We start from the raw sequence: 10000 nt of genomic DNA on the forward strand, positions 1-10000 counted from the left end.
TGACCACCTTTCTAGGATCTGGATTTGTTGCTGCCCTTTGTACTTCTGTGATGGCTGCTCATATTCTGAAACATATTATACAGGAATAAGAGAAGTAATTCAACACCTTTAATACTTTTCCCACACATTTAAAGACCTTATCACCATTTTCAATCAAAAAAGCTGGCGAGATTTATCTTACGGAATATTTACTAAATATTAAAATGTAATAAATGAATCCAACTAAACATTCGAATACAGACACATGTATATTAAAATCTAGCCGATTCGACAGGTTGTCACCTATAGAGCTGCAGACTGATAGTGTTGCAGTAAACAAGCGGCAAGCTGTCAAACCTTAGTAGAATTTTACTGATTACGTAACTACCTAGTATCCTGATATTCACGGCTTGAATAGTCAAACTTTAGCATACGATGATACCTTGTTCAACAATAAATGTATTACCTTGTAAAGGAATCTAAGACTTTCTAATACTTTAAGCCCTCAAACTCCTCTATATTGACTTATAAGCCCCCAACACCTTCTGATACTCCGGAGACACCCTGTGTAAGAGTGACTGAGAGTTGATCTGGGGGATACCTGTGGAGCAAAGAACTGCTATAAAAATCTCTTAAATCAGAATCGTGTGACAGGGCGGTTGTGTCATCTATAAATGGGAAGAAGGGGGGGGGGGGGGGGTGCAGAAGGAGAATGAGGCTCGGCGGAGCGACTCTGCTATAGCGGAAGTACAAATGATAGTCAGCATTGGAGCGTTATGAGTGCTAAATATTGTCAATAGTGATATGAAGAGTAAATGGGGGGGGGGGGGTATGTGAATATGGTATCAAGGGTGTGGGCTGTATAGGCAGAAAGTATCTTTGCGAAGAGTGTAAATGCATTAGGAATGGATGAAGAGTGTGATGGGTTGAATGAGGGCAGTTTCAGGAGCTGGCAGTCTTGAACTCTAAAATGGAAAACAAGAGAGAATTAGAAATGAAATCTTAGCGACATGGCACATGTACAGCAGACATGATTAATTGTATTGGCTGATATTCGTGGGAGGAGTCTTCATAAGTGTATGGATGATTGTGAATGGAAGCGCCTTTGTTAATGCATGTTCCAATACTTAAATGTCACAATGTGCCAGGGTTGTAGAAGTGGGCATTTGTCCTCCTGCAGGGTGGTAATTAGAAGGAGAACTAAGCATATGGGGCGTTTCTATGCTGGAAGTCCAGGAAACCTCTTGGAGAGCTGGTGAGATGATGATGGAGTGGAGTTTAAACCCCTTACTGATATGGAAGTTTTTTAAAACTCGAATGTATTTAACACAAAGTATAAGTATGAAAAGCTACTCCATGGCCAGAAATGTCCTCCTCTTGTTTGTTGCAGTCGAGCAGGAAATTGTTTTCTTACTGTCATTATAAACTGACTGACATTCAGGTGTATTGATATGAGAGTCACAATTGGCGTGATACAAAAGGGTTACTGCTTGATGTGTAGGTTGTCTATCACTTGCTGGGTAATACTCATTTCATAATTTAATTTACTTTTTTTATATATATATATATATATATATATATATATATATATATATATATATAATTATTAATAAAATGTAAATATATCAACTGCCTACATCAAACTTAAAAAACGATGTTGCCACTTAATAGGAACTGTGTGAATGTAATGTTTATCATGGCTTTACTCCATCCATGATAAGTAACATGTCTGTAATCTCAACATGATTATTTGGCCGGAATCAAAGTCTCTGCACGCAGTCCATTCATGAATTTGTCGGGAGAGAAGGCGGGACCGTCTCCAGTTTTGGAAAGCTCATTGGATGGTGATACTTCCCCTTTAAGCTATTGGCTCCTTGGAGTCACGGTCAAGAGTTCAGAGTGCAAAGGCCGGCGGCCATTTTGAAGATCAGATCGCTATAATGTTTATGCGTGAAGGTATGGCTCCACTCTCACCAGCAGCTGGTTTGGATATCAGAGCACCTTTTCATGGATGTATATCGACGAATGAAGGTGTTATGGAATAATGTTTATGGATTAGATTGCCTGGTCATTTGCCTTCGAACTATTTCAGCTGTCAGAATGTTATGGATCTGCTGACCAGCGGGAGGCTGAGAGGTGAGTTCTTCATTTAAAGCGTTCTATTCACGCTGATCTCGCCAGACTTCCCTTTAAAGCATGCACGTTACCGAAAGTGGACCGTTAACGTTAGGTGATCTGTGAGTTCGGCTTCTCTCCGGTGGCTTGAATCGCCGGCGCATAAGTTTAGACGAAGTTGTGGCTTGTGTAGTGAAGGGCAGATGAAGTAGAAGATGGAAGAGTTGATATGCCGGCTTCTTGCGGGGATTCTGGCTCGATTGCTGGCGAGGCAGCTGCTGGAGTTAAGGGGAGAGCGGGGTTCTGGTTGGAGAAGTTGTTGTTGTTGTTGTTGATTGTTTGTTCTTCCATGCCAGGAGGTTGAATGATGCTGAAGCGTAGTTTAAATGCTGGAGCGTTTGTAGCGGGAAGCATTCTTCCAAAATGAAGATAGTGCAATGGGGAGAAAGTGATCCATTTATACTAAGCTAGGATCATTCTGATTGGATTATTACTGATTACGGATGAGTGGCCAGCGGTGCACAATCATATCACGTGCTCCTCTCGAAATTAGTTTATGAAACTTCACTTATTACTGTTTGTAACTTTTGTCTTATCCTTAGTCTCCACCATCACATACAGGGCCTGATGGCTATACTGAGGTAGTAGACCCTGACACTGAATAGATAAGGGTGATATCTAAACTCCCTGAATAATCTCAGCTTGATATTCAGTTGATTTAAGTGTTTGATTAACCTGTCTCAATGTTTAAATTCTAGTAGGTAGTCTCAATGGCTTTCATGGTTCTTGACTGCACTTTCCCAAGTTTGCAGAAAATTCTGAATCAAGGAGGAAGCCTGCACAGGAGCTTGCAGTGTGAGTGGCAGTTGACCGGTGGGCACGAAGGGGGGTTCCCTAAGACGGGTAAGATTTTCCCTTGGCCAAAGCGGAAAACAACCTAAGGCATGGGACCCCTCGTAAACCCCGGGGCATCTACCCGAAAAGGGGGATGTTTAATGTGAAAGATGGTGCTGGACTGGGGTGATGCTCTATCGGCCTAAAGCATCCTTAGAGGGGAACTGTTTGAAGTTACAGTAATCTGCCTCAGTGGCCCCGTCCAGACCTGATCACAAGAATCCTGCCTTTATTGAGGACATGTCTGTCCTTGTGACAAGCATCAACGGACTATGCCAGGGTATGATAACCTGAAGGAGATGATTGGTAAAAAGATAATGGCAATGGGCTTTCAAGAACCATTGGAGAAAATTTTACCAATATCAATGTGGTTGGCTGCTTTAACAGCACTGGATATTTTATATGTCTGAATTTTAAGAATGCTGAATTCCTGAATGTGAAGCTGAGATGATTTTTAACTGATGTGTCTGATTTTTCATAGTATTTTACTGATACAGGTCCTTATGCATGACGAAGGACATTTTCGAGATGGTGTTGGCTAAAGATAAAGACTGGCTGTGAGATAGTTTGGATAACACAGCTGAATGGAACTAAGCAGTTAAGGTAAAATAATTACAAGAAATTCTCTTAGTCTTTAAATAGTTCCTACTGAGTTTTGAGAGATAAAAACTTTTGACATTTGGAACGTTGGTGAATGATTAAAGATTCTGAATTGTAATAAGTTTAATGTTATAGTCTAAGACTATTGAAAATTCATGTGCATGAAACAGAGAGACAGAGACTGTTTGAGTGAAGCCATGAGTTGTGTTTTGTTTCTGTTATCGACTTGCTTAGCAACGATATTAAGAAAACAAAATGCACCAGCTGATTGTCTCAGAAAAGACATTGATTATGAACAGAAACTTTGAAACTTGATTAAAGATCATGTAAATCCAGTTGAAACTGGACAGAGAATTTTAAGAATAAATTTGTGCGAGTTCAACACCTAAAGCAAAATTAGTGATGAGCTGTCACAATATTCATGTCTATGGTACAATAATGCTTATTGTCCTGAGGGAATGATTTGTCCCTGTTGTATGAATATTGTCACTAACCTCTGGAATGAGTGTTATATTATTACAGATTGTATAAGCGAAATGCCAGACATTACAGAAGTCAATAATGCTGAGTTAATCTGATGAAAAGATGATGCAGAACATGAGATGAGCTTTAAATGGATGGGTTATCCGGCTCTGTTTGCAATCGTTAATAATGACTTCTTTTCCTGATTCAGATTACTCTCTGGAATAATAATAATTTTAAAACAAGTTTTATTAGCTTATAGCTGTGAAATTGAAGACTGCCATCCATTTCAGGTTACAAATCCATGTCTAAATTGACTGAGAAGTTCAAAGGTTAATTACAGTTAATTCTTTGCTATCTGAATATTAATGTTAAATATTTTAGACTTGATGGCATTTAAACAGTGACATTGGCTAAGTCACCAACCACAATAGTCCAGAAAGCATCCTTACTCTAGCATAGGAAAAATAAGCAGAGAATTGAGTTGAAGTCATTTGTGTTAAAGGCAAATGCTGCAGTAAATCACTCTGTCTATGTGTGTGTGTGTCCTCAATGGTAGAGGAACATAATTGTTTGGATGTTGTGTAGAACAAAGAGATAAAGTTAAATGAAAGTGTTTGAATCTGATGGTTAAATAGCTGATGTAAGAATTCAGAAAGAAGTATTTATACTGCTGCAGCGAAAATTAACATTTTAGGAAACAGAAATGCAGCGTGAACTTTAACAGCATTTTTAAGCAGTCAAGTCAACTCAAGTCAATATTATTATTGTGAATACTGACAAGTTTTACAGAAACTTAGACTGTCTTTGAATGAAAATTTAGTAGTCCATATCCAAGCAAGAGTCTTGATTATATGTGGTAATAGAATTGTTAAATTAGTCTGCTCTTGTTCAGTTGGTAATGCTTTTAAACAGGTTTTACTGTCAAATGACATGCACAGCAAATATTACATAGTAGATTTAACTACCTTAGAGTTAAAATTAACACTCCCTCAGAGTTTATATGGGAACCACTATAAGTGTTAAAAATAACACTTTTGAAAGTGTTAACATTGTCAACACCAAGAGAGTGTTAATTAGCAAACTCTAATTGTGTAAAATATGTTTAATTTCCGAAAAAATATCAGCAGCTGTGGTTGCCAGAATCTTTCTGTGAAAAACATGGAAGTTTTATATAACTGTATAAATTTACAATAAATAACCATATTTCATGAACTAACACAAGGTTCAGTTTACAAAATTATAGCTTAGTAGAAAAAAATGTAAAGTCTTTAGATGCAATAATGTTTTCATGTGTGATTGCAAGTAGCAAACAGATTTTGACTGCATTAGTAACTACACAATTACCTTTAAACAAAAGAAGATGCAGCATAACATCAAATATTCTCAGTTCATCTTGGACTTGAACAGAGACGCTACTATCCTCCACAATGGTGACACAAAAACCGTTTTGCTGTTTTTCTTTCTTTTTTTTTCATTTTTAGATTTTACGTAAAAATACCAGCAGCTGTGGTTGCCAGTAATCTGCTGTTTTTAACATTCATAAATCCAGTTTACAGAATATTTCTGTTAAAAGCACATTCAACAGTCTGTATTTTATATTGATCTCACACTGCAAATTTTAGATTTGGTAGATTTAACTACCTTAGAGTTAAAATTAACACTCCCTCAGTGTTTATATGGGAACCACTATAAGTGTTAAAATAACATTTTTGAAAGTGTTAAAATTTTTAACACCCAGAGTGTTAATTAGCAAACTCTTATTGTGTAAAATATCTGTTAAATGTATGTCAAAATACTGGCAGCAGTGGTTGCCAGTAATCTGCTGTTCTCAACATTTTACATTCGTAAATTCAGTTTCCAGAATATTTCTGTTAAAAATACATCCCATAGTCTGTATTTTTCATTCGAACACACTTCAGCCTTAAATTCCAGAGCAAAATCCTCACTAGTGTGCTCACTACAGAGGGCTGAACACTCAGACAGTGATGAAGTTAATGAGACAATTAAGTGTCTAATTAAAGGAGGATTGAGAATTGTTGATGAACAACTGTTAACAAGCAGAATCACTGAAGGAAAGAAAAACACAAATTAAAACCAAAGATGAAATCAACTGAAAAAAAAAAAAACTCTAAATAAAATAATAATCAATAAAAATAAAACAAATTACACAATAAAAAATGTTATTTTTCAACATCTTTAAAAAAAACTCATCACATTAAACAACTTATCATGGAGCTTCACCTATTACTGACCAGTGACTTGATTTCTGTCATGTGAACAAAAGCTCTTAATGAAATTTCTGTTGTTCATTTAAAGTCACCATGATGGAGGACAGAGTCTGCTTTAGTCAGGCTCTTCAACTTCTTACTATAAATGTCTTTTATTTTGGCTGCTATAGTTAGTGTTAATTACACTACTTATACATATAGTATGGATAGAAAATTAAAGTGTCAGTCTAACAAGATTATTTATGATAAAGTAGTCTTCCTTTCCTGCTTGTTTTCTAATTCAATATCATATTAGTTATGTGTGAGAAATAAATAATATACATAAATGAAACCACCGAAGCTCCAATAATATATAATAAAAGAAAACCAATATTTACAATGAGAATGTTTGATCTATGGCAGAACTCAAAAACACACAGACATCAATAATTAGTCTTTGAATCTCAATGATGGTGACAAACAAAAAAATCAAGTAAAAAAAAACACTACTGAAATATCACCTCCCAAAAACAACACAAAATAAAGGAAAAGAAAGAGATTGTAAAAACATAAAGCTGCATAATTTATTTATGCTGCAATGCATGCTGGGAGCTTTGTACTATGCTGGTACCCAGCATGCATTGCGGCATGAACTATGCAGCTTTTATTTTTTATTTTTGTATTTAAAACATTCAGTTTGTCTTTGGTTATTGCTCAGTTTCACCCCCACGTCCTTGTACTTACCTTGTAAACTTCTGGTTTTATTGTCTGGTCCAATAATAAATAAATATAGTACACTTGTTACACTTGGATGGGAGACCGCCTGGGAATACCAGGTGCTGTAAGCTTTTCGAAGCCCTTCATTTGGCAGCTGGTAGACTTCCCCGTGTCACAGCTTCGCTGCCATTGTTTTTTTCTCGCCTTCAAGGGCATTGTGTCTCTGTCGGTGCTGTGTCGATGCCAGCTGAGCTGCGCTCGTTCCCTGGTGCTGCGCCTGTTTTAAATAGCCAACTCTTGACGGCCTCTTTCGCTTACGGCCATACCACCCTGGAAAGGCCCGATCTCATCTGAACTCGGAAGTAAAGCAGGGTCGGGCCTGGTTAGTACTTGGATGGGAGACCGCCTGGGAATACCAGGTGCTGTAAGCTTTTCGAAGTCCTTCATTTGGCAGCTGATAGACTTCCCCGTGTCACAGCTTCGCTGCCATTGTTTTTTTCTGGCCTTCAAGGGCATTGTGTCTGTCGGTGCTGTGTCGATGCCAGCTGAGCTGCGCTCGCTCCCTGGTGCTGCGCCTGTTTTAAATAGCCAACTCTTGACGGCCTCTTTCGCTTACGGCCATACCACCCTGTGCATGTGTGATAGTGGTACATTCCAGGAAGTGTTTGGCTGCAGTTGGTGAGAGAGTCTCACCAGATTTTCTTTGTTTATTTTTGTTTTTGTCTTAAATACATTTTTGTTAAACTTTTTTTTGTTTGTTTAGTTTGTTCTCCCAGCAGCGTGAGCTGTTCGGGAGGAGTGTTTTTTATTTAGTTTTTTTTTTGCAATGGACAGATCTACGGTGACAGACCTGGCAATGGCGGACGGAGTTGAGAAGGCAAATGACAATGGACTGGACAGACGACAACGAGAAACAAACCAATCGGAGAAGGAAGCAAGGAAAAGGATTTATCTAAAAGAAGCAACTGTAACAGTGGACATAGGACAAGCAACAGAGGTGAGAGCAATGGATGTAATTAAAGCAGTGACGGAGAAGATTGGGGATGGAAAGATTTTGGCCGTAAGACCAAAACACAACAAGGAATATGAAGTAACACTTGAAAGAGAGGAAGATGCTGATGAGTTAACGGTTGAATTGACTATTAAAGGGATAAACTGTGCATTTAAGAGGCTACAAAACCGTGATTATGTTGTCTCCTTCATGCATCTGCCTGTCTATGTTGCTGATAAAGATATTTTAGACAAATTGGATCATTGGGGAGTTTGTCCCGTTTCAAAAATTAAAAGAATTAATTTTTTTTAATTTTTTTTTTTTTATATTTTTTATGGTTTTAGGAATTGTGTCTTTTAATGCAAGAGGGCTTTTAGACATCAGGAAATTTGAAAAAGTGAAAGAAATGTGTAAACGAGAAGATGTGATTTTACTACAAGAGACAAACTGGAGGGAAGAATGTATGAACGAAATAAGAAAAAGGTGGAGTGGGGAAATGTTATACAATAATGGGGATGGGAGACTAGGGAGAGGAGTTGCAATTTTATTAAAAGAAAACAGTGGGGTTTTATGTAAAACAATCTATAATGACAAAGAGGGAAAGTGTATGATATGTGAAATGGAGTATGAAAAGAAAAAAGTAATTATGGTGAATGTTCACGCCCCAACAGAGGAGAACAAAAAGAAAGAGTATTTTAATGTACTTAGAGATTATTTAAAGAAACACGAAAGAGTTATTATCATGGGTGATTTTAACACTGTTTTTAGTAAATTAGAAATGGCTGAGGGAATGGTTTTTAAAACGGATAAGGGGAGAAAAGAACTGAAAATATTGATGGAGGAAATGAATTTAATTGATGCGTGGAGAGAAAGGAATGAACAGACAAAAGAGTACTCAAGAAGACAGATAGTGGGGAATTTTTGTTGTCAAACAAGAATTGATTTTATTTTATGCACAAGAAATGTTGAAGGGTTTATAAACAAGATTAAATATGAAGAAACAAGTCTGAGTGACCATAAACCACTTTTTATGAAGCTAGACTGGAGTAATGTGAAAAGAGGGCCAGGGGTATGGGTTTTAAACACAGCGGCTTTAAAGAATGAAGACTATGTTTTAAGTGTAAAGGAAATTATTCAAAAGGAAAAAGGGAATGAAATCTATAATGAGGACAAAAGAATGTGGTGGGAGAATGTGAAGTATTTAGTTAAAAAGTTTACGATAAAATATTGTAGACAATTACAAAATTGTAAAAAATATAAGGAAAAGGAGCTGAAAGAAAAACTAGAAAACGAATTGAAAAATGAGAATGGAAAAAATATAAAAAAAGATAAAAGAACTGCAAGAAAGATTGAAAGAAATGGAGGAGGAGAAATTTGAAGGTGCAAGATTAAGAAGCAAAGCAAAATTTACAGTAGAGGGGGAAAAGTGCACTAAATTTTTCTTTGATCTAGAGAAGAGAAGAGGGAAGTCAGAAATGATTAGAGAAATAAGGAGCAAAAATGGGAACATAGTAGAACAACATGAGGAGATTTTGGAAGAAATAAGATCATATTATGAGAAATTGTTTTGCACAGAGGGAATAAAAGAAAAAGAAAAAGGGGAATTACTAAATCTAATAAAATCAAGAGTAGAAGAAGGGGAAAAAAGAGAATGTGACGAGGAGATAAGAGAAGAAGAAATAAAAAGAGCAATTAGTGGATTAAACAAAAAGAAAAGTCCAGGAATAGATGGTTTGGGAAGTGAATTTTATATTGTTTTTAAAGATATTTTATCTAGTATTTTAAAGGAAGTATATGATGAGATTTTTGAGAATGGTGAGATAAATAAAAGAATGGGGATGGGCTTAATGAAGGTGATATACAAAGGAAAGGGGGATAAAGTAGCTTTAAAAAACTATAGACCTATAACAATGCTTAATACTGATTTGAAGATTTTAGCCAAAGTTTTGGCTAATAGACTAAAAGAAGTGATGCCAAGCATAATAAAAACAAACCAAGCATATAGTATAAAAGGACGAGACATTGCGGATAC

At 36.6% G+C, this 10000-nt stretch overlaps 1 protein-coding gene and 1 non-coding gene across 2 annotated transcripts in view; both read left to right on the forward strand.

Annotated features, from left to right (window-relative positions):
- The window catches only part of LOC137489786 (uncharacterized), a 284916-nt gene that overhangs the window by 32893 nt on the left and 242023 nt on the right, over positions 1-10000 (forward strand). The window lies entirely within an intron of this gene.
- LOC137493668 (5S ribosomal RNA) lies at positions 7290-7408 on the forward strand. Its single transcript, XR_011013643.1, has one exon. It is a non-coding gene; the product is annotated as a 5S ribosomal RNA (ribosomal RNA).

Source organism: Danio rerio, chromosome 4, assembly GCF_049306965.1.
Source record: "Danio rerio strain Tuebingen ecotype United States chromosome 4, GRCz12tu, whole genome shotgun sequence".
Taxonomy (NCBI): Eukaryota; Metazoa; Chordata; class Actinopteri; order Cypriniformes; family Danionidae; genus Danio; species Danio rerio.